Below are 25,472 nucleotides of genomic sequence, written 5' to 3' on the forward strand. Positions count from 1 at the left end.
ATGGAGAAAGTGATGATATTGCTCTAATAAATGCATCATCTTTGAGTGAGGGTATCATATTTTTCAAATTCAGATCTTCAAATTTGAACTGATTACATTTAACATCATAGAAAGATTGTTTAATGTGAGGCAGTGAGTCATCTTCCAATTTATTATTGTTGTTGTTGTTGGGGGGGGGGGGGGGGCAGAGGTGTATTGACATAATGCCTAAGCAAGATGAGGAAAAGAAGTAATTACAAGACCTAATGGCAGAATGTGATAAAAAAGCTCTCCTCCCCAACATCATTCACCAAGCCGTCATAATCGAGAGGAAGTTAAGTGTCACTAGTGAATAATTCTCACTCTTACAGCCTGCAACACAAATCTTACTCCATCTGTTAGTTCTCTAAAATATGTACACAGGAAAATCAGTATAATAATTTATATTTTGTGTGTGTAATACAAATAATGTGCTATGTAAAGACAACTATACTCTGATAGAAAACACTTATAAAGACACTTAACATGGGATGCTACAGCATTGCCAACTTGGCTGTCACATGATGTTCAGTTATAGACATCACCTTAAAAGTGTCGTTACATGTTTCCTAGAGCAATGATGGCAGCACCCACCACAAGGTGTAATGGACATGCAAATTGCTGCTTTGGCAGCATATTGTAAGTAACTAGCAAGAGAGCTGCAAGCAGTTGATATGTACTGAAGCTATTAGTTTAAGCTAACATCTTGTACCTCAACCTGTGCAATTCCTTCTCTGACTTTCTTTGTTATTACCTTTGGATCCCAAAATCTAAGCTTCAGATTGCAACACATATAATAATCACGCCAACAGAGCTACAGAAATAATGAAAATGGTTGTAAAAGACAAAAATGGCCCTTTATTGTGGTGTAGTGATAATGGTGGGGATTTATAGTATGGTGTTGGGAGTTCTGATATGAGGAAATCAGTTATTCTATGCCCAATACTTCCTCTACATGATAAGTGATTGCATTTGTTCATTACATTAGTAATATTCTGGAAGAGGTACATTTGAAAGCAACTAGAGGAAAACTAGAAGACATAATAATATACTCAAGAAAACATGCAAGATTAAACAGATAAATTCACACAGCTCTTTGAATCAGCTCAATTATATAATTATTGCAGGAGATTTTTAGTGCATGTATAGGTGAACGACTGGCGCCAGGCTCTGTAGGTTGCCGAGGGAACAAACATTACATGAAAACAGCAAAGCCTAGAAATTTTGTAGCATTAACACATTAAAAAATCATAATTATTTTCTTCACGGAGAAATACATAAATGCATGTGGACATCAAGATGATATAGAAGTGTAATAGACTATATCACTATCAGTAACAAGCTCTGTAACTGCGGACACGCACATGCACAGAGATGATATTGGATCAAATCATAATGTGATTACAAGCAAGACAACAGTCAATTTTCCTTGGGTAGAAGTGAGCAAAAACTTAAACATGAGCAGTATCAAGAATCTTTATGAGGAGAGGCATCTAGAAGAGTACAAAGAGAGCAACAGTGTTAATACTGAATGGAACAACTAAGCAGACTTGGTCCAGAGAGCAGTTTACAGTGGTCTTGGCAACAGGAAAAAAAGAAAGAATTACAGGATGAAGTAACTGAAACAACTTTAAAAGAGAAGCAGCAGGCATATAACACCAAGCTGAGAAACAAGTCAGTGCAAAATGAAGGCATGCCAGAGCAAAAAGAAACCAAGATAAAAACTTAACCAGAAAACCATACAGAGGAAGTGGAAAGTGTATGTTGCTGCTATTAAAATTATGCACATGGAAAGCAAGAATAAGTGCAGTGCAGCAAACACGAGAAAGAAAGGACTCATATCAATGTGATGGACAATAGTGAGTGAGTAATATGCTACAAAAACTTGTAGTATGATCACTGCGAGAAAGAAGTGTTCAAAGATATAACCAAAACTGAAGACAACAGCATTACATGGAAGAGTGTGACGATGTCCTAGCCCAACTGAAAAATATGAAGGCCATTGTCACAAACATTATTGATTTAGATATTGCTAAATGTGACAGTGAGCTCTTAAAAATCTAGACACCTGCATTTAACAAACATGTGCTAGAAACAGAAGGCAGTCCCCTTATTTAAGAAAGGAGAATAGTTCATTATGGTCAACTGCAGAAGTATTAGCGTATTGAATGCTGAGTGTAAAATATATTCAGAGACTATAACAACAAGAGTTCAACAGATTGCTGAACACCTTTTCGAAAAAGAAAGAAATGTTTTCCTTATAGGCCACACATGTGTAAATGCAGTCTTTATAAAAGATACAAACGTTTTTAATTCACATTGCATTCACTGACTAAACAGAGGCATTTGAGAGGGTGAAATGGAGTAGACTGTGGAAAATATATGCTATCCAAAACAATTGGACAATTTGTTAAAAAGCCTGTACAATTGCTCCATTTTTTTTTAGGTAGTTCCAAGGATGAGACCTTAAGGTCTCTGATAAGCAATCATGGTTTCAGATAAGGTTGCTTCCTGATCCCAGTATTACTCATCTTCCATTTAAATGACATAGTGAAGCAGTGGAAAGTAATACCTCCAGCAGACATTCAAATCGGACAACATAAAGCCATTAATACCCCACTGTTTGCTGATGACCAGACTTATCATCATGACTTCTGAAGATGACTTACTGACTGCCATCCATCTGCTGCATAGCATAGCTGAAATATGCAAATATCAACTCTCAAAAAGTGAAGTTGTAGCCCTTAAGGGAAAAAATTATAAAAATACACTTAAATAGCACCTGTCTTGAATAAGTATCAAACTTAATTACCTAGGCTGCAATATTACATGTGAACGTTACCAAACGGATGAGGTTAGCTAGCTTCTCACGGCTGAGCGGCATAATCAGGAGAAAAACTGCCACACAGAGACCCAGATGAAATTCATTAAGACAATGTCAGTCCCAACTCTTTTGTATTTCAGTGAAATATGGATCTTGAAGATCGAGAACAGGAGTGAAGTAAAGCCACAGAAATTTAAGTTTATGTGAGGAATGAAAAGTTAGAATTGATGGGACATTTACAAAGAGGACACTGGAAGAGAACTGAAGACCTCATTGCCAGAAAAATTAAAGAATACAGATGAAAATGGCTCACCCATGGGAGTTATCAAAAGCAAACCACTGAATAACAACTGACTAGAGAAAGATGTTTTAGAAGACCAAAGAAGAAGTGGATTGGAAAGCACCTGCTGTCCTAACCTGTGCAGTAGATGGTGATAGTGATAGGCAACTGGAAGTATTAACTGTGAAAGTGTAAGGTAGTTATATGCAGGTAGACTGCCAATGATGGAGCTGTAGATAAATGAAATATGTGAATAAAATCACCCATGAGAAAGGCAAAGTGTAGAAAGCAAACCCAGCAGATTTTTCAAGAACACTTGACAGTGACTAACATTAGAAGCCAGTGGAATTTTGTGTTGGGGGAAAAAACGTGAAACAAATATTTGTAAGAAGCTGATGCTAATTCTGGGTTTTAAATGTTCTTTGAAGAATGAAAAACTGTGTCTTTCAAGCCACTAATATGCAAATGGGGATGAAATTAGGCAACTTTTCTGAACAAGACACAAGAGTTGCTGAAACAGTACATTACTTGAAGAGTATAGGTGGCTCTCATAGCAAACTTAAAAAGTACTAGTAACAAGTGGGCACCCAAAATGTTACATTTTTTCTGTTTGGAGAATCAAACTATTAATGATCGACCAGAGTTGTTCAACATATGGAATAAACATTTGCTGTCAGTAGTTGACAAAACCACAGTAGTTGGCAAAATCAAAGTTTTATTTATTGTTACAGACATCTATGCAGAATTTTGAAAGCTTGTATTCTAAGGCAGGTATGTTACTTGCAGCTATAGGAAAAACACAATGAGAAATTAAATCACTGAACAGTTACGACACATATGAGTACAATGAAATATGAAATTCCTAGTGAAGAACAGTACACTTTATGTACAATTGGTCTTCTAACATAATGTATCTTTCAGGTGCTGTTGGTCCCATGTAGATTAAAATAGTTACTGGCAGAAACTCTTTGTAAAAAGAGGGAAAGAGATAATGAAGACAATTAGGGGACAATTTTGTTTCTACAATTGTTTTTGAAAATTTTTCGGGAATCATTGGATAAAAGTGAGTATTATCAGTACATACATGCCATAGTAAACATAATTGTTGCCAAAGTTCAGAGTTTTGAAACTGGAAGGGAATGTCTATAAAATATGCAAGTTATTTATGTACCAGGAACTTATAGAGGTAAATGATAAGTGAATACATTGGGATCATCTTTGATTTAACAAAAGAATTTGATTTTGTGGGCTGTGCTAGAGTTCTGCATAAGTCACAGCCTTATAGAATAAAGATAAACTTACTTATGGTAAATCAAATCTAGTTAACAGGAGTAGAAGGTTGTCTTCCACAGTAAACCGAGTATACATTTGAATCTGGCTAAGGGGGTGTAAAGTGGGGATACCACCATTTTCTGTCCTAGGCACACTGCTTTTCTTGATACATACAGCCTGACAAAAAAGTGAAGCATTTAGACAGGAAGAAGGAAACAAAATGAGATTTTGTGGGTTTAAAGGCTATGTGATGTTACTGCACTGATTACGAAGTTGAGTCAGATTTACAGAAACTTGGCAATATGGGTCCACCTTTCAGTGTGATGTAGTGTGCCCTCTGGCCAGGATCCATACACTGATTCAGTTTGAAAAAGGTGTGATAAATCTAGTGTATCCTCTCCTGAAGCAGTCTGGCCCACAACTGTTGTAACTGGTCCTTGATATCCGGGATACTCGCACTGGGCCAGAGTTAATGCCTGAAATGGCCCATACATGTTCTGTCAGAGACAGATCTAGGGATCTTAATGACCGTGGGAGTACCTCAACATCACACAGACAGTTCATAGGGACATGTGCCATGCATAGATGAACCTTGTCCTGTTGAAAAGTGGTGCCACAATATTGTTGCATGGAAGGTTACACATAAGGACGCAGGATGCCCGTGATGTACTGTTGTACAGTTCCCTCTGTCATGGCCTGAAGTCAAATTTGATGCCATGAGTAACACCGCTGTGTCCCCCCGAAAAATCAGAAGAATGGGTTCTCTTCCCAGACTGCCACCAGACTTGTGGACAAATGGTCTTCCATAGCAGTGCAGAACCCAACTTCATTGCTGAACACATTGCGAAGTCATTCACCAGAAGTCCATGGTTCCTGTCGAAGCATCATTCCAGACACTACCGTTTTTGTTCTGGTGTTTGGAGTGCGGGAAGAATTGCTGTTTAAAAGCCTCTATGTGTGCTGTAATAAGTCTACTCTTGCCATCATGGTCTGTGTTAGAATGATATGTAGATGGCTGTAACGTTTGAAAGAGACATCAGGATTTACTTAGTGAACACTCAACAGAAAAATAATTTGTAATTGGATAATGCAAAATAATTCGTGCTTTAATAAACATCTTTTAAGTGTTACACAAAAATGTTTATACTATTCTGTAGATTGCACCTGCAGTACTCTTACCAATAATTTAAAAAAAATAGAGATAAATTCCACATTGTTGTTGTTGTTGTTATTGTTGTTGTGGTCTTCAGTCCTGAGACTGGTTTGATGCAGCTCTCCACACTACACTATTCTGTGCAAGCTTTTTCATCTTCCAGTACTTACTGCAACCTACATCCTCCTGAATCTGCGTAGTGTATTCATCTCTTGGTCTCCCTCTATGATTTTTACCCTCCACATGGTGAGTAGCAACTATACTTTTCATAATATTGATATATTTCTATTTAATTTTTCTTAGGTTCTATGGAACTACATGAGCAAATGTTACTGATGCAGAATAAGTAATAACATGATTTATGGAACACTGATAGGATTTTTTTAAGAAACAGTAGTACATGCAAATGAATAACGTATTACAATGAAAGGCCCTAAACTATGTAAGGAACTCCTAGACAGAATAAAAGGCGTGTGCCACTAGGAAGTCTTCAAATTTAGATTCAGTAATGTGGAATTCCTCCCCATGAACCATGGACCTTGCCGTTGGTGGGGAGGCTTGCGTGCCTCAGCGATACAGATGGGCCTACCGTAGGTGCAACCACAACGGAGGGGTATCTGTTGAGAGGCCAGACAAATGTGTGTTTCCTGAAGAGAGACAGCAGCCTTTTCAGTAGTTTCAGGGGCAACAGTATGGATGGTTGACTGATCTGGCCTTGTAGCACTAACCAAAACGGTCTTGCTGTGCTGGTACTGCGAACGGCTGAAAGCAAGGGGAAACTACAGCTGTAATTTTTCCCAAGGGCATGCAGCTTTACTGTATGGTTAAATGATGATGGCGTCCTCTTGGGTAAAATATTCCAGAGGGAAAATATTCCCCTTTTCGGATCTCCGGGCAGGGACTACTCAAGAGGACATCGTCTTCAGGAGAAAGAAAACTGGCGTTCTACGGATCGGAGCGTGGAATTTCAGATCTCTTAATCAGGCAGGTAGGTTGTTGTTGTTGTCGTCTTCAGTCCTGAGACTGGTTTGATGCAGCTCTCCATGCTACCCTATCCTGTGCAAGCTGCTTCATCTCCCAGTACCTACTGCAACCTACATCCTTCTGAATCTGCTTAGTGTATTCATCTCTTGGTCTCCCTCTACGATTTTTACCCTCCACGCTGCCCTCCAGTACTAAATTGGTGATCCCTTGATGCCTCAGAACATGTCCTACCAACCGATCCCTTCTTCTGGTCAAGTTGTGCCACAAACTTCTCTTCTCCCCAATCCTATTCAATATTTCCTCATTAGTTATGTGATCTATCCATCTAATTTTCAGCATTCCTCTGTAGCACCACATTTTGAAAGCTTCTATTCTCTTCTTTTCCATACTATTTATCGTCCATGATTCACTTCCTGACACGTAAATCTATACTCGATTTTAACAAATTTCTCTTCTTCAGAAACGCTTTCCTAGCCATTGCCAGTCTACATTTTATATCCTCTCTACTTCGACCATTATCAGTTATTTTGCTCCCCAAATAGCAAAACTCCTTTACTACCTTAAGTGTCTCATTTCCTAATCTAATTCCCTCAGCATTAAACAACTTAATTCAACTACATTCCATTCTCCTCGTTTTGTTTTTGTTATATCCTCCTTTCAAGACACTGTCCATTCCGTTCAACTGCTCTTCTAAGTCCTTTGCTGTCTCTGACAGAATTACAATGTCATCGGCGAACCTCAAAGTTTTTATTTCTTCTCCATGGATTTTAATACCTACTCCGAACTTTTCTTTTGTTTCCTTTACTGCTTGCTCAATATACAGATTGAATAACATCAGGGAGAGGCTGCAACCCTGTCTATTCCCTTCCCAATCACTGCTTCCCTTTCATGTCCCTCGACTCTAGTAACTGCCATCTGGTTTCTGTACAAATTGTAAATAGCCTTTCGCTCCCTGTATTTTACCCCTGCCACCTTTAGAATTTGAAAGAGAGTATTCCAGTCAACATTGTCGAAAGCTTGCTCTAAGTCTACAAATGCTAGAAACGTAGGTTTGCCTTTCCTTAATCTTTCTTCTAAGATAAGTCGTAAGGTCAGTATTGCCTCACGTGTTCCAGTATTTCTACGGAATCCAAACTGATCTTCCTCGAGGTCGGCTTCGACTAGTTTTTCCATTCGTCTGTAAAGAATTCGTGTTACTATTTTGCAGCTGTGACTTATTAAACTGATAGTTTGGTAATTTTCACATCTGTCAACACCTGCTTTCTTTGGGGTTGGAATTATTATATTCTTCTTGAAGTCTGAGGGTATTTCGCCTGTTTCATACATCTTGCTCACCAGATGGTACAGTTTTGTCAGGACTGGCTCTCCCAAGGCCGTCAGTAGTTCCAATGGAATGTTGTCTACTCCAGGGGCCTTTCAGTGCTCTGTCATACTCTTCACGCAGTATCGTATCTCCCATTTCATCTTCATCTACATCCTCTTCCATTTCCATAATATTGTCCTCAAGTACATTGCCCTTGTGTAGACCCTCTATATATTCCTTCCACCTTTCTGCTTTCCCTTCTTTGCTTAGAACTGGCTTTCCATCTGAGCTCCTAATATCCCTACAAGTTGTTCTCTTTTCTCCAAAGGTCTCTTTAATTTTCCTGTAGGCAGTATCTATCTTACCCCTAGTGAGATAAACCTCTACATCCTTACATTTGTCCTCTAGCCATCCCTGCTTAGCCTTTTTGTACTTCCTGTCGATCTCATTTTTGAGACGTTTGTATTCCTTTTTCCCTGCTTCATTTACTGCATTTTTATATTTTCTCCTTTCATCAATTAAATTCAATATTTCTTCTGGTACCCAAGGATTTCTACTAGCCCTCATCTTTTTACCTACTTGATCCTCTGCTGCCTTCACTACTTCATCCCTCAAAGCTACCCATTCTTCTTCTACTGTATTTCTTTCCCCCATTTCTGTCAATTGTTCCCTTATGCTCTCCCTGAAACTCTGTACAACCTCTGGTTCTTTCAGTTTATCCAGCTCCCATCTCCTTAAATTCCCACCTTTTTGCAGTTTCTTCAGTTTTAATCTACAGGTCATAACCAACAGATTGTGGCCAGAGTCCACATCTGCCCCTGGAAATGTCTTACAATTTAAAACCTGGTTCCTAAATCTCTGTCGTACCATTATATAATCTATCTGAAACCTGTCAGTATCTCCAGGCTTCTGCCATGTATACAGCCTTCTTTTATGATTTTTGAACCAAGTGTTAGCTATGATTAAGTTGTGCTCTGTGCAAAATTCTACGAGGCAGCTTCCTCTTTCATTTCTTAGCCCCAATCCATATTCACCTACTACATTTCCTTCACTCGAATTCCAGTCACCCATGACTATTAAATTTTCATCTCCCTTCACTATCTGAATAATTTCTTTTATTTCATCATACATTTCTTCAATTTCTTTGTCATCTGCAGAGCTAGTTGGCATATAAACTTGTACTACTGTAGTAGGTGTGGGCTTCGTATCTATCTTGGCCACAATGCTGTTTGTAGTAGCTTACCCACATTCATATTTTCCTATTCATTATTAAACCTACTCCTGCATTACCCCTATTTGATTTTGTGTTTATAACCCTGTAGTCACCTGACCAGAAGTCTTGTTCCTCCTGCCACCGAACTTCATTAATTCCCACTATATCTGACTTTAACCGATCCATTTCCCTTTTTAAATTTTCTAACCTACCTGCCCGATTAAGGGATCTGACATTCCACGCTCCGATCCGTAGAACACCAGGTTTCTTTCTCCTGATAACGGCATCCTCTTGAATAGTCCCCGCCCGGAGATCCGAATGGGGCACTATTTTACCTCCGGAATATTTTACCCAAGAGGACGCCTTCATCATTTAATCATACAGTAAAGCTGCGTGCCTCGGGATAAATTACGGCCATAATATCCCCTTGCTTTCAGCCATTCGCAGTACCAGCACAGCAAGGCCGTTTTGGTTATTTTTACAAGGCCAGATCAGTCAATCAGCCAGTCTGTTGCCCTTGCAACTACTGAAAAGGCTGCTGCCCCTCTTCAGGAACCACACGTTTGTCTGGCCTCTCAACAGATACCCCTCTGTTGTGGTTGTACCTACGGTACGGCTATCTGTATCGCTGAGGCATGAAAGCCTCCCCACCAACGATAAGGTCCATGGTTCATGGGAGGGGGGGGGGGGGGGGGGGGCATGTAGGTTAGAAAATTTAAAAAGGGAAATGGATAGGTTAAAGTTAGATATTGTGGGAATTTGTGAAGTTTGGCGGCAGGAGGAACAAAACTTTTGGTCAGGCGAATACAGGTTTATAAACACAAAATCGAATAGGGGTAATGCAGGAGTAGGTTTAATAATGAATAAAAAAATAGGAGTGCAGGTAAGCTACTACAAACAGAATTGTGAAGATAGGCAAGAAGCCCACACCTACTACAGTAGTACAAGTTTAAATGCCAACTAGCTCTGCAGATGATGAAGAAATTGATGAAAGGTATGATGAGATAAAAGAAATTATTCGAGTAGTGAAGGGAGACAAAAATTTAATAGTCATGGGTGACTGGAATTCGAGAGTAGGAAAAGGAAGAGAAGGAAACCTAGTAGGTAAATATGGATTGGGGCTAAGAAATGAAAGAGGAAGCCACCTCGTGGAATTTTGCACAGAGCGTAACTTAATCATAGCTAACACTTGGTTCAAGAATCATGAAAGAAGGTTGTATACATGGAAGAATCCTGGAGATACTAGAAAGTATCAGATAGATTATATAATGGTAAGAAAGAGATTTAGGATCCAGGTTTTAAATTGTAAGGCATTTCTAGGGGCAGATGTTGACTCTGACCACAATCTATTGGTTATGAACTGTAGATTAAAACTGAAGAAACTGCAAAAAGGTGATAATTTAAGGAGATGGGACCTGGATAAACTGACTAAACCAGAGGTTGTAAGAGTTTCAGGGAGAGCATAAGGGAACGCTTGACAGGAATGAGGGAAAGAAATACAGTAGAAGAAGGGGTAGCTCTGCGGGAGGAAGTAGGTAGAAAGAAGAGGGCTAGTAGAAATCTTTGGGTAACAGAAGAAATATCGAATTTAATTGATGAAGGGAGAAAATATAAAAATGCAGTAAATGAAGCAGGGAAAAAGGAATACAAACGTCTCAAAAATGAGATCGACAGGAAGTGCAAAATGGCTAAGCAGGGATGGCTAGAGGACAAATGTAAGGATGTAGAGGCTTATCTCACTGGTGGTAAGATAGATGCTGGCTACAGGAAAATTAAAGAGACCTTTGGAGAAAAGAGAGCCATTTGTATGAATATCAAGAGCTCAGATGGGAAGCCAGTTCTAACCAAAGAAGGGAAAGCAGAACGGTGGAAGGAGTATATAGAGGGTCTAGACCAGGGTGATATTCTTGAAGACAATATTATGGAAATGGCAGAGAGTGTAGATGAAGATGAAATAGGAGGTATTATACTGCGTGAAGAGTTTGACAGACCACTGAAACACCTGAGTCAAAACAAGGGCCCGGGAGTAGACAACATTCCCTTAGAACTACTGATGGCTTTGGGAGAGCCACTCCTGACAAAACTCTACCATCTGGTGAGCAAGATGTATGAGACAGGCGAAATACCTTCAGACTGCAAGAAGAATATAATAATTCCAATCCCAAAGAAAGCAGGTGTTGACAGATGTGAAAATTACTGAACTATCAGTTTAATAAGTCACAGCTGCAAAATACTAACACTTATTCTTTACAGACAAATGGAAAAACTGGTAGAAGCCGACCTTGGGGAAGGTCAGTTTGGTTTCTTTAGAGGCCCTCATCAGAATCTCTCTCTCTCTCTCTCTCTCTCTCTCTCTCTCTCTCTCCTCTCTCTCTCACACACACACACGCACACACACACACACACACACACACACACACACACACACACACACACGGCCATGGCCTCTAGCTGCCAAGGCCAGAGTGTGGCAGCCAGAGATTGTGGTCAAGTGTGTGTGAGTTGTGTTTGCATGTGTTTGTGTATGTTGTGTAATTCTGATGAAGACATGTATGGCTGCAAGCTTTATTTGACAGTCCTTTTGTTGTGCCTCTCAGCACATTATCTTGACCAATGTGCGAGTGGGGAAGATGAGTTGGGTGTGAGGTGCAGCAAAGGCTGGATTGTGGCCTTGGATGCTGTTGGTGGTAGAGAAAAACTCGAAGTCCCGGGCTGGAGAGTCAGATGGTGATCATGGTTTGTACTTGTAGCTTGCTGCTGCTTCCAGAGAAGGCTTTGAGTCCTACATCAGACCTAATATGGACTATGGGCGGGGGGGGGGGGGGGGGGGGGGGGTTCTGTTTATTGCTATGGTTTGGATCCATAAGGCTGCCCCACTATGATGAATCCAGGGGGTAAAGCTTTCCCTGGATGGCACAAATGATACTGCTTGTGGTGCCAGTGAAGGATCACCTTGCGGCCTTTCTGGGTGATGATGCAGCCACTCATATAGCCAGGGGTGTGTCCAAACATGAATGCTCAGACAGCTGTGGCCACTTTAAAAAATGTGGCTGTTTCATCTTCTTGTAGATCTGAAAGCTGCATCAGATCTAACGAGGAAAGATGACGGTGTACATACGAATGTCCGCTGGGTTTCAGTCAGGGATTGTCAGCTTCCAGTAAGAGGACAAAAAAGAAAACAACACAGAATAGACAGGCTTCAACGTGTGCTCGAAACATTTGGCCATGCTATTAGATAGAATGAAATGGAGGTACAGTAGTATGCAAGACTCAAGCTGCAATTCATTATCAGTGGCAGCAGTTCATGGGGCTCCTTCAATAGGAGAAACAGAGACCAGAGCCTTAGAGCCCTGTGACAGTGTGGAATGCACTCACGAAGTTCACTTGCACCCAGTTCCATGGTGGCATAGACCACAGCTGGTAGGCCTTAGGCAGTGCAAGTTGCTGTGTCTGAGAAGCTTGGTATTGTTGAGCCATCACAGTATCCTCAATGCCCTGCAACCAAATACGCATTGCTGCCCGGATTCTCTTTTCTGTAAAAGCCCAAGTAGAACAGATGTAAGAATTGTGATATATGGAAGAACAGTACCTCCAGAATCAACACTTGACTCTGACGATCATCATGAGTCAATAATCGGACTCCTTTCAAAAGATGGAGTGTGTGGTGTCATGAAAAGAAACAATTAATTTCTGGGGAAGCTTCCAAAGAAGAAACTATGACAACATGTCTGCATTCACATGCTGGGCCAGTGTATGGTAATGTATGCAATATTGGTAATTTGATAAAAAGAGAGTCCAGTATTGTAATCTCTGAGATGTCTGTTCAGGTAACTTTGACTTAGGGCCAAATATGAACACAATGGAATATGATCTCCGAGCAGAACAAATTTGTTGCCATACAGAAAAATGCAGAACCTCGTGATACTAAAGATTATTGCCAGTGCCTTCTTATCTATCTGGAGCTCTGAATCTTTGGGTACTTAGTGATAGAACAGCCTGATGCCATAGGGCAACACATCAGTGGCCAGCACTGACATAAATTAGACTAATACAATGCCATGAAAGGAGCAATTTTGAGACATTTCTTCAGCTTAAGAAATGTTTGGTGACTATCTGCATACCGCTGGAAAGGGATCCCTTTGTATGCAATCAATTGAAAGGTTGGGCTGTTGCAATTTTGGGAATAATAGATAATCTGCATCATAAAAACCTGCAGGACCTTTACAGTCTTTGGTAATAGATTTGGGATGTGGATCTCACTTTCTCTGAAATAAGTTGAACAAGTTTCTGGCTAAGATGTATCCTTTATACACAATAGCAGACTGAAAGAATGAGCATTTTGACAACTTACACAATAACCCGGCTTTCAGGACGACTGAAAATCTTGCAGACATTCTATATATGTTCTTCTGACTTCTCCCTGTCACTGCTATATCATCCAGTTAATTGACACATTGTAGTATAAATATTAGAATGGCTTTGGAAAGTTTATGTGTAGGAAGTTGAAATTAAAATTCCAAACAGTTTATCTCAGAGAAATACTGCCCCTGTCACTTTTGAAAATAGTTTACCAGGGCATGGAAGGGGGTAAGAGTCTACAATTGGCTGAGTGTTTACTGTTTTTCTTAAGTCTGGGCATAACAAACCACCTGGTTAGTGAACAGTCACTAAAGGTGATGTCCAAACAATGGAAAGACCAGGTTGGTATATCAACAATATTTGGAAAAGGATAGATTGCCAGTGACCATAAAGATGACACATTGAGTTGCAGACAGACATAATGAAATTACTGTTACACATTTAGCTTTAAGCCACAGCCTTCATCAGAAAAGAAAACACACACACACATTCACTCAAGCAAGCACACCTCACACGCTACTGCAATCTGCGGCAGCACGGACCACACTGCAGCTGTCACATTGAACAAAAGCAGCAAACTGGAGTGGGGCAGGGAAGGGGAGAGAGAAGAGCACTCTCTGGTGGTGCATGCAGGAACCAGGCGCAACCTTGGGAGGCTGTGGTGCAGAGAAGAGGTAAAAGTAGATGGTGTGTTGGCAGAGAGTGACACACAGTAGAGTGGTGGACGTATTAAAAGGGAGGAGATGATAGGACGTAGGAGCAGAAACTGTTGGATGGAGGGTGTGGGGACAGGTAGGACATAGGGACAGAAACTGGTGGATGGGGACAGGTTGAGCTGGGGAGAATTTCAGACACAGGGAATGTGTTGTAAGGATAACTCACCTCACAGTTCAGAAAAACTGGAGGTGGAGGGGAAGATCCAGATTGTCTGGGTTATGAAGCAGCCATTGATATCAAGCATGTTATTTTCAGCTGCAGATTGTGCCATAAGATGGTCTACTTTGCTCTTAGCTGCAGTGTAATGGATCTTTACAGTAAGTACCAGTGTATCCTCCTCCTAACAGTGTCCTCCTAATATTGTTAAAGGCAATGTCCATCAGCTATAAGGTATCAGGGACAGCATTTTCACCTCCTCCAAATGATCCAGTTTTACTTTAACTTCACACTACAAGGCTAAAGGTATTGCACAGGATTTGAAATATGTCAGTGCTTCTAACTCATTTAATGCATTGTGGGTGTAAAAATTAGAAGTGATTGCCAGGCCTGAAAGTTGGAGCATGTTGAAGACACAAAGAATCCACTTCTGCACAGGGAACTGTATTCTAAGTTGCATGGTCTGGGTGCTGGATAGAAAACTCAGTAGCTTCATACACATCCAGCCCAATGATATTTTCCACTGAGGGCTCTGCTACCACAAGGAAAGGGAGGTTTCTGGTTACTTTCTTACACATTAATTCCAGAATTAATGGCCTAGTATTGGATCTCCAGGTTGAACATCAAGTCCACAGCTCTTAGCTGCTACTGATTTTAAGGTGACATGTAGGCTAATTAACAATCGATACCTAGGCTCCTGTATCAAAAAACAATAAAATGAGAATATGATGATTCATTACTGACAGTATGAGATGGCATGGTGCCACTTTATTGTTCATTTGCATTGGTGTACTTGACTGCTGATGGCACAGCCAGCTCTAATAATCACCGCTGTGTGACCATGTTGAAAACATTGCTGACAAACTTTATTATAATTTGGGCGACTGTGTCTACATGTGGAAAAAAAAGTATCAGGACAACTTGACAGTCTGCGAAAATTTTGGTGAGACTGTGTGAAAAAATCTGTTATGGTGCTGGATTTGTTTCCTGATCACTCAAATGGGAGCTTCTCCACTGCCACCTGGACTGCATGACATTTTGTAGTTTCACCATCATACAGACATGGTAGCCCCAAAGTTGCCAACCAAGATGACAGTTCTGATATCTCACAGTGTGTGGAAATGGTAGCCGGAGCTGCTTGAGAAATCTCAAAAGTTGTAATAGTATGCAAAACTTCAGCTAAAGAAATATATGACTGCCATGACCTTGAGCACACGCTTCATCATTTGATGCTACTGTCCTACATTAGTAAGTAATAATGCTGCCATATGATATTGAAGGACTTGTAAATGAGTGGCCACCACTTGCATTATTGTACCAAACGTTTGCATAAGAGTGACTGAATAGTGATGAGGGGCAGCACTGATGGCTCAGATAATGAGGCCAACTTTTCCAGAAGATAATACAGCCATGGGTTTGTTGATAATAGAAAGCCTCTGGGTACTTAATATCACTTGCCTGGAAAAAAGAAAAAAGAAACACTGTGCGAACAGGCCTTGAATGCCCAATGGCACTGACTGGCCGGCATGTCATTCTCAGTCATTAGGGGTCACCGGATGCAGATACAGAGGGGCATGTGGTCAGCCGGACAGTGACCCATCCGAGTGCTAGCCAAGTCCGACAGCACTTAACTGCGGTGATTTGATGGAAACCAGTGTTACCATGTGGCAAGGCTGTTGACCACTTGCCTGGAAATGAAGTGCTAAATATTTGTGATATGCTACCCAGTTCTCGTGAGCTTCATTGAATGACTGGAAACCAGCATTGCTAGAAATTATTTTAGATGTGCTAGATCTGTGAGCTTCTGTATAAGCAGGTGCTGCTGTTAGAGCTGTCATTTCCAGAACTCAAGAAACTGCTGGTCCATCATGGATGAAATACTCACCAAAACAGTGTCCAAGTCCCATTCCGGCATGGGGAGGGTTGCAGTTATAAAAAGTCTTCCTTGTCATTGTTATAGGTCTGCTTCTCCAACAAACAGTAATTTTATTAGAACAACTTATTCACAATTAGGTTATAGAAAGTAGTAGTTCCTAACTCTTCTGGAGACACACAAAACAAATGACTTCTGGAGGTGGATATCTTTATGATCAATACAATACTCTGAATGTTGATTGAATTACTCTTGCATCAGTCATGGAGAACACTGTTTGGAGGTTCAACCAGGGAACACACAGATTGAATGGTGAGTAAAGATGGTCTCATATTAGGTGTACAGGCAAATCCGTGTGCTAACAAGATGCCATCAGTAGATAAAAACCAAGTCCAAATCACAGTCCAGGTGAAAACCACATAGCACAGTGTTGTCGTCAGTAGATAAACTTGAGAGTTTGCTGAAAATGTTGGTTGGTTGACAAATGAGAGGATGGCAGTCTGCAGCAACCCTTAAATGTACCGCAGGTGTTTTGCAACATAAGCTGGCACTCACAGATGTACCTTTCCATGCTGCACCTAGAGACCCCACTAGCCCTATGCATAATAATATTGAGTAATCCATTGAAATGTCCATTGGGAATACAAGAGTAGGGTTGTTGTTGTTGTTGTTGTTGTTGTGGTCTTCAGTTCGGAGACTGGTTTGATGCAGCTGTCCATGCTACTCTATCCTGTGCAAGCTTCTTCATCTCCCAGTACCTACTGCAACCCACATCCCTCTGCATCTGTTTAGTGTATTCATCTCTTGGTCCCCCTCTACGATTTTTATCCTCCATGCTGCCCTCCAATACTAAATTGGTGATCCCTTGATGCCTCAGAAGATGCCCTACCAACCGATCCCTTCTTCTAGTCAAGTTGTGCCACAAATTTCTCTTCTCTTCAATTCTATTCAGTACCTCCTCATTAGTTATGTGATCTACCCAACTACTGTATAGGGTATACTTTTATATTGCCAAGAAAACATAGGCAAACATGACAGTTTTTGTGTATGTAACAACTCAAAGAAGTGTAATGTTGAGCATCCAAGTGACATAGTTTTGTAAACAACACTAAAATTAATTCCCTTATTAACCTCAATTCAAGTAGTTGAAATAAATGTAGCATCATAAATCTGTAAATGGATATGGCTAGCATTGATTAAGGGTTTCAATAAAAAATTGTAGGCCTCACCAGAGCCATCTGGGAATTTGTGTTATAAGACTGCTGATTTCCTGTGCAGAGTCATCACTTGCTTAAGCTATAGGCAGATATGGTGGATATGTTGCTAGACAGGGTGCTGATTTTAGCATGTTTTTAGTTGCTAAAACACCTGTTGACAGACCTGGAACCAATGAAGTTTTGTGCCATTGCATCATCAGAAGTTCAAAAGTTGAGAGATTTCAGCCACTCCGTGTAGGAATTGAACATAATAATTTATTTTGACCTGAAACAGTTGCCAGTCTTTAAGCTTAGTGAGAAGGCAATTTCTTTTTGCTTCAAAATAATTTTTGGTTAGTTTTTTATGACATTAATCAGCATTTGTTTTACTTATGACAATAATACTGTATTGGTAATTTACAATTTGTGTAATGGCTTGTGTAAGTTGTTCTAGGTGTCTTTGGAAATATTGCAGAGGCACTGGCAATCCCAAATTGTAATTGTTCTATTGATACAGTCCAGAAGGGTTTTTGATGAGAGGACTTTGCTGGTATTCTTGGCCTAATGGGAGCTAAAAATAAGTGTAAGAGAAATCTATATTTGAAAAACTTTTGTCCTCCAGAAAGCAGTTCAAACAATTGATTGGCTTTAGTTAAAGAATATGAGAGTACTTCTGCTTTTATGTTTACTCATCATACAGGTACAACTTACGTCTTGGTTGTGTTGACTATCAATGGTATATATTATTGGCTATAGGCATGAAAGTGTGAAGCATATAGTAATAGATCAGTGATCCACATCACACAGGAGGCAGATAAAAGGTAGCAGAGGTTGTGTGGAGTGGCTGGGTGGTTTTTTTAGATTAGTGTGTCAAAAAAATTCAGAATAGAACTAGAAAACATTGATGTTATGGTCTAGGTCATCTAGTTATTTTTTGAGATCAGCATGATGGACCAGTTGTATTGGTTGCCAGAGGTGCCGATTAGGATAACTATTGAAAACCTTTGAAGCATTTTCAGTACTAGTAAAATTCAGTCATTTATTCACTGTGTTTAAAATTCGTTACTATCCTGCACCAGTCTCGGCTGATGCTTCATTGAGCTGCATTTTGAATTCTAGCTGATTTAGTTTAGTCAGCTCAACTTCTGTGCCCCCAGGTGATGTTGTGAACGATCTCTGCATCATGACAGATTGTTAGTTGGCAGGCAGTGGCCATGCCCAGTGCAGATGTTTGGCCGCACACTGGCTGTTACAATGTTCACAGTACCACTGAGAATTCTACTGTGACTGTTGATGACCCATCAGCGATGTACCTGGTGTCGGTAGTTGCGTGGTTGCTTGATCTCCTACCTAATGGCCTGGTAATTTTTAGTGCCCAGAGGTTCCTGGATGTTGAACAGGAACAGTGACCCCAAGAGGCCATATGGCTGACTTCCACACAGAAATTAAGTGATAGCAGCACTCTACAATATGACATTGTCGGAAGACAGTCAGTTCCTCCATCAGTAGACGCTAGGCAGCAAGCAGTGTGCATAACGTGAAGAATCTCGAGAACATCTTTGGCTAGTTCGTAGACTGTGCTGGAGCTCTAGGACATAGATTCACTATCGTGAGCATAAAATCAAGTGCTGTATCGATCCCATGTGATCAACTGATGAGAGCTGGAAAACTGTCATATTTAAAGAGAGCTTGCACAAGACTGTTATGTGAAGCCTGATCGTTGTGATAGTTTCTGTCCTTATTGTGCCATATTCACTTAATAAGTTGTTAACTGCTGTATCAGGTCCTCACTACATGTTCTTGTGTAGAGATAGAGTGTCTTGCATTGTCTTGTGAGCTAATGAATATGCTTGTCTCACCTCCCTTGGTGTCCTGTCACAGCCTTTTTTTCTGCGGAATGCATATTCTCATTTGGTGGATGCAGTCATTATGTGCTGAAGGCCTGATCGACTTGTGACTAACTGACATGCTTTGTGCTTCAGCCTCTTTCTCTGGGTTAACTGATATTGCCTGTGGCAATGCAAATGAGTAATCTTTAAGTGTAATGTGAGCCCGAAAATCTGTTATATTTTCTAGGCCCTTTTCAAACTGTACATCATATTTCCTGTGCTGTACAAAATTTTTAAGGCTTTTGTGGCTGCTTGTTGACAAACTGTCTGTTGGCCTCTGTTTCATCATATTCGACCGACATTTGTTTGATGATTTTTCTGATGTTTCATCAACACGAGTGGCTGGCAGGAGAGTGAAGCTTTGACAGTGCCAGCCACTAGTGCTGGTAAAATGCCAGAAAAATCATCAAACAAACATTGGCCAAAGAACCCAAGACCGAAGCCAAGAGGCAGTTTGTTTGCATGCTGTGTCTGTTTCAGCACAAGGAATAAGTATCTGGATGATATGAACAGATTCTTGAATGGTAAATCCAAACACGGTATATGCATCAATGCCAAAAATTTTTGCAGCAGTATGATTTTCCATCACTAAGAATGTGATAGCACGGGTCACCTTCATTCATATCGGAGATACAATACTCACTCATGGAGCAGAGTTGGCCTTATCTCCAATGTTTTGATTTTAAAGGGTTAAATTATGTTGCTAAAGTATGTAGTCTGGTTTACAAGGGTCACTGTGTTAAAAATAACTAATGTCTCTTCAGAAGTAGTTAACAATATAAATTTATTTGGGGAGAGAATGTCACTATGGCTAAAAAGATGAATATTGTTTATTTGGGCTCTCACATAGGATGTCCATTCAGCAGGACCATGAGGTTGGCTATCACAAACTTCTGTATATGTCCTGTTGTGAAGCAAGTATGGCAGATAGCTTCAGAGTGGGGGTATTATACTGTGAATGCTTCACTGAACAGTTGAGCTACTTGGCAAAAGTCTACAGTTGTGGAGCGTGCAGCTTTGAAAGAAACAATCTTGATCAAGCAAACACAGTTCTGTCTCACTATTCTGGTGAATGTATTAATGAGCAGCATGTTTGAGTTTTGGTTATCAATCTGTATATTGAGCAAGCAGTAAAGGAAACAAAAGAATAATTCGCAGTAGGTATTAAAATTCATGGAGAAGAAATAAAAACTTTGAGGTTCGCCGATGACATTATAATTCTGTCAGAGACAGCAAAGGACTTGGAAGAGCAGTTGAATGGAATGGACAGTATCTTGAAAGGAGGATATAAGATAAACATCAACAAAAGCAAAACGAGGATAATGGAATATAGTCGAATTAAGTCGAGTGATGCTGAGGGAATTAGATTAGGAAATGGGACACTGAAAGTAGTAAAGGAGTTTTGCTATTTGGGGAGCAAAATAACTGATGATGGTCGAAGTAGAGAGGATATAAAATGTAGACTGGCAGTGGCAAGAAAAGCGTTTCTGAAGAAGAAAAATTTGTTAACATTGAATATAGATTTAAATGTCAGGAAGTCGTTCCTGAAAGTATTTGTATGGAGTGTAGCCATGTATGGAAGTGAAACATGGACGATAAGTAGTTTGGAGAAGAAGAGAATTGAAGCTTTTGAAATGTAGTGCTACAGAAGAATGCTGAAGATTAGATGGGTAGATCACATAACTAATGAAGAAGTATTGAATAGAATTGGGGAGAAGAGAAGTTTGTGGCACAACTTGACAAAAAGAAGGGACCAGTTGTTCAGACATGTTCTGAGGCATCAAGGGATCACAAATTTAGCATTGGAGGGCAGTGTGGAGGGTAAAAATCATAGAGGGAGACCAAGAGATGAATACACTAAGCAGATTCAGAAGGATGTAGGTTGCAGTAAGTACTGGGAGATGAAGAAGCTTGCAGAGGATAGAGTAGCGTGGAGAGCTGCATCAAACCAGTCTCAGGACTGAAGACCACAACAACAACAGTTAGTTAGTTAGTTTCATGTTCAGTGGATCATTTGCATGTTAAATCGTAATGCTGTGGAATGAAGCATTTTTTGTTCACAACTCAACTGATTTCTGAATATGGCTACATGCAGAATTTTTAAAAGATTTGCAATGATTTTAAATGCAAATGTGGCTGAACTACGTTGTTACAACTAAGGTTCCAAGCTGTACTTTTTTCAGTTTGAATCCTCATCAATATGGACACCTAATAATCTCAAAGTTTCCACCCTATTTATTATTTCCTCACTGTGTGTCGCACGTATCACTGATGTAGTTGCTCTAGATGTGCAGAACTGAATAAGTTTTGTCTTTTTAAAATTGAGAGTGAGACCATTCATAGAAAACTAGTCAGTAATAATTTTAAGAACATTGTTTACGTCTACATCTATACTATACTCTGCAAACCACCATGAGGTGCTTGGTAGAGGGTGCATTCCATTGTACCAGTTATTAGGGTATCTTCCTATTCCATTCATGTATGGAGTGCAGGAAGAATGATTGTGTGAGTGCCTCTGATTGTGTGGTAATTATTCTAATCTTATTCTCATGGCCACTATGAGAGTGATACATATGGGATTTTAGTATATTTATAGAGTCACCATTTAATGGCATTTCTTGAAACTTTGTTATTAGGCTTTTTGGGGATAGTTTATGTCTATGTTCAAGAGTCTTCAACTTCAGTTCTTTCACTATCTCTCTGACACTCTCCCATGGATTAAACAAACCTGTGACCATTTGTGCTTCCCTTCTCTGTATATGTTCAATATCCTCTGTTAGTCCTATTTGCAATGAGCAATGTTCTACAGTGGGTCGATTAGTGACTTGGAAGCAATTTCCTTTGAAGATTGATTGCACTTCCCCAGTACCAACAAACCAAAGTCTACCACCTGCTTTATCCACGACTGAACCTATGTGATCATTCCATTTCATATCACTACAGTGTGTTACATCCAGGTATTTGTAGGAGTTAGATGATTGCAACAGTGACTCATTGAAATTATAATCTTGGGGTACCACATGTTTTTCCCTTTTTGTGAGGTCCACAGTTTTAAATTTCTAAACATTTAAAGCAAGTTGCTAATATTTGCACTACTTAGAAATATTATCAAGATCTGACTGAATATTAATGCAGCTTCCTTCAGGTAGTACTTCATTATAGACAGTTACATCATCTGTAAAAAGTCTGACATTAATATTAATATTGGTGCAAGATCATTAATATACAACATGAACAGCAAGGGTCCTAGCACACTTCCCTGGGGTACATGTGAAATTACTTCTACATCTAACAATGCCTCTCCATCCAAGATAACATATTCTGTTCTCCCTACCAAAAAGTCCTGAGTTCAGTCACAAATTTCACTTGATACCCCATATGATTGAACTTTTGACAAGTATAGCTGTGGTACTGAGTCAAATGCTTTTCAGAAATCAAGAAATAGTGCATCTACCTGATTGTGTTGAGCCAAAGCTGTCAGTATATTATCTAAGAAAAGTGTAAATTGAGTTTGACAGGATCCATGCTGGTTGGATATGAGGAGGTCATGCTGTTCATGATACCTCATTATGTTAGAGCTCAGAATATGTTTTAAGATTCTACAAGTCGATGTCAGTGATATTGGATGGTAGTCTTGTGGATCACTTCTACTACCCTTCTTGTAGATATGTGTGACCTGAGATTTTTTCAAGACCTGATCCCAGGTTTCAGTTCAAGGAATCTTTGACTGATTATAATTAGAAGAGGGGCTAACTCAGCTGCAAATTTAGTATAGAATATGACAGGGATTCTTACAGGCCCTGGAGCTTTGTTCATTTTTAATGATTTCTGCTGTTTCTTGACACCAGTGACACTAATACTTACTTCATTCATCTTTTCAGTGGTATGAGTATTAAACTGGAGCAATTCTCCTGGGTTTTCCTCTGTAAAGGAACATTTGAAAATGGAGTTAAGCATTTCAACTTTTGCTTTGCTACTCTCAGTTTCAGTTCCTGTCCCATTCATTAGGGATTGGACACTAACTTTGGTACCACTAACAGCCTTTACAAACAACCAGAATTTCTTAGGGGCCTGTGAAAGATCATTTCACAATATTCTGTTATAGTAGTCATTGAAAACATCACACATAGCTCTTTTAACAGCCAAATGCACAGCATCTCCTTATCTATTGCCCTCCACTTTATTTTATGCTTATTATGCAGTAGTCTCTGTTTCTTTTAGAAGTTTATTTACAGTGACTGTATACCACAGAGGTTCCCTCCCATTAGGGACTGTTCTACTGGATACGTATCTATCTGGTGTGTGGTCAACTTTTCTTTTAAACTTGATACATAGTTCCTCTACATGATCCTGCTCTGTGCTGAAAGTTTGATGTTCCTCATTGAGATGTGACACTACCAATTTTTTATCTAGTTTACTGAAAATAGATATCTTTCTGTGTGGTTTAGCTGACCTTTGCACTTTCGTAATCATTGTTGCCACAACCGTGTCATGGTCACTGATACCAGTTTCTATGTGGACATCCTCAGAGACGTCAGATCTGTTTGTTGCTATTAGAACCAATATGCATGCTTCTATCATGAGTGGGGTTCTTAACTATCTGTTCTAGGTAGTTTTCAGAGAAGGCATTTAGTACTGTTTCATAGGATGTCTTATCATGCCCATCACGAACAAAACTGTAATTTTCCCAATTAACTGTTGGATGATTAAAGTCTCCATGATGGTTTTCTCCAAAGTTCTAGTTACATCAGGAGATAATTGTGGTGGGTGATAGAAGGATCCAATTATCAGTTTATGCCTACCCATGATACTAGGTCTTGCCCAGACAATCTCACATGTAGCTTCGATTTCTATCTGGGTGAATTTGAGTTTCTTGTTTACTGTGACATATACACAAACTCCATTTCCCATTTGCCTATCCTTTTGATATACATTTAAATTTCCCCCAAAAATCTTGCTGCTATCATTTTCAGGTTTGAAACAGCTTTCTGTACCAAGTATTATGTGATTTTCATGAGCGTTTCAAACTCTGGCACTGTTTTGTAAATGCCTCAGCAGTTTACCATTAGGATTTTAATACTTTCACATGTATGAGGCATTTCTTGCAGTCTTTTATTGATACTTCTGGGTTTCCTACAGTTATTGTTATCTGAATTGGATGGAGAGTTGCCTAATCTAAAAAAACCTTGTGTACACCCCCACACACAATCAACTACCTTGGTGCAAGGCCAGGGAATCACAGCCTAGCTTGTCACAGAACCTTCAGAATCTCTGGTTCAGTCCTTCCCCTTGACTTAGAACCAAAAGGCCACAATCAATTATGGGAACAATGTTGCAAATTGTGAGCTTCATTGAAACTCCTTGTGCAAGGCTGGTTTTCTCAACTGTCTCTGACGGTCACTGGAATGATTCAAGTATGACCTGGGAGTCCAGACAACAGGCATCATTTGTTCCAACATGTGCCACAATCCACAGTTGGTTGCAAACTGTTCCCTTGGTGGCTGCTGGAATACCGGTAGCCTTCTCAATGTGTTGAATGAGGCACCAGGCATACACACTGAGTGCACCTGGTGACCTTTGCTGTCCCTTGCTGCCATTTCCCAAAGGGATACAATCATGTGCCATATGTTTGAACTGCCTACTATTAATATCCTTTTGCGTTTGCCTCCTTTTGACACCAGACAAAACAGGCTTCTCCAGAGCAGGTGAAGTGAGTCCCACTGGCTCAGGACTTTTCCAACACACTGATTTGCAGCAACTGACAATCATTTGACAGTAGTCAGGGAAATTTCCAGCTGCTTACGAATGTCAACTAATTCATCCCCTGTTCAAGAACAGCATTCACAGTGGGCTGTGTTTTGGCTGATGCAATCCATTACAAGGCATGAAAAAATAACTTTAAATTAAGCAAACTGATTATCTTTTAATCTGTTGAGATAAGAAGTTACTAATTCTCTACAAAAATTGAAGCAAAACACAAGACAAGATGTCTGTTAAGTCATAACAAAATTCTATGGTAAAAATTACTAATTTCTTAAAACATTTTTAGGTTAATTATAGTTGTCAACAAATTCAAAAATTAATTTGAGATAATTGCAGATGATGTATAGGGCTATTCCTCTTTAAGGGAAAACTAGACGTATCACAATATGTTAGAATATCTGCTACAATAACTTAATCACAAACACTGATTTACTATGAATTGCTGATTGATTATGCAAAGAACAATGGTGGC

At 39.8% G+C, this 25,472-nt stretch overlaps 1 protein-coding gene across 2 annotated transcripts in view; it reads left to right on the forward strand.

The window, feature by feature from the left end:
• The window catches only part of LOC126267296 (glutamyl-tRNA(Gln) amidotransferase subunit B, mitochondrial), a 138,598-nt gene that overhangs the window by 11,655 nt on the left and 101,471 nt on the right, over positions 1–25,472 (forward strand). Inside the window, exon 2 of one of the 2 annotated variants that reach the window (XM_049972373.1) lies at positions 4,044–4,185. The exons of the other annotated variant lie outside the window; for it this stretch is intronic. The gene's annotated coding sequence lies outside the window, so the exon portion shown is untranslated. The remainder of the gene's footprint in view (positions 1–4,043; positions 4,186–25,472) is intronic. 2 annotated transcript variants of the gene reach the window in all.

The sequence above is a fragment of the Schistocerca gregaria genome, chromosome 4, assembly GCF_023897955.1.
Source record: "Schistocerca gregaria isolate iqSchGreg1 chromosome 4, iqSchGreg1.2, whole genome shotgun sequence".
Lineage (NCBI taxonomy): Eukaryota > Metazoa > Arthropoda > Insecta > Orthoptera > Acrididae > Schistocerca > Schistocerca gregaria.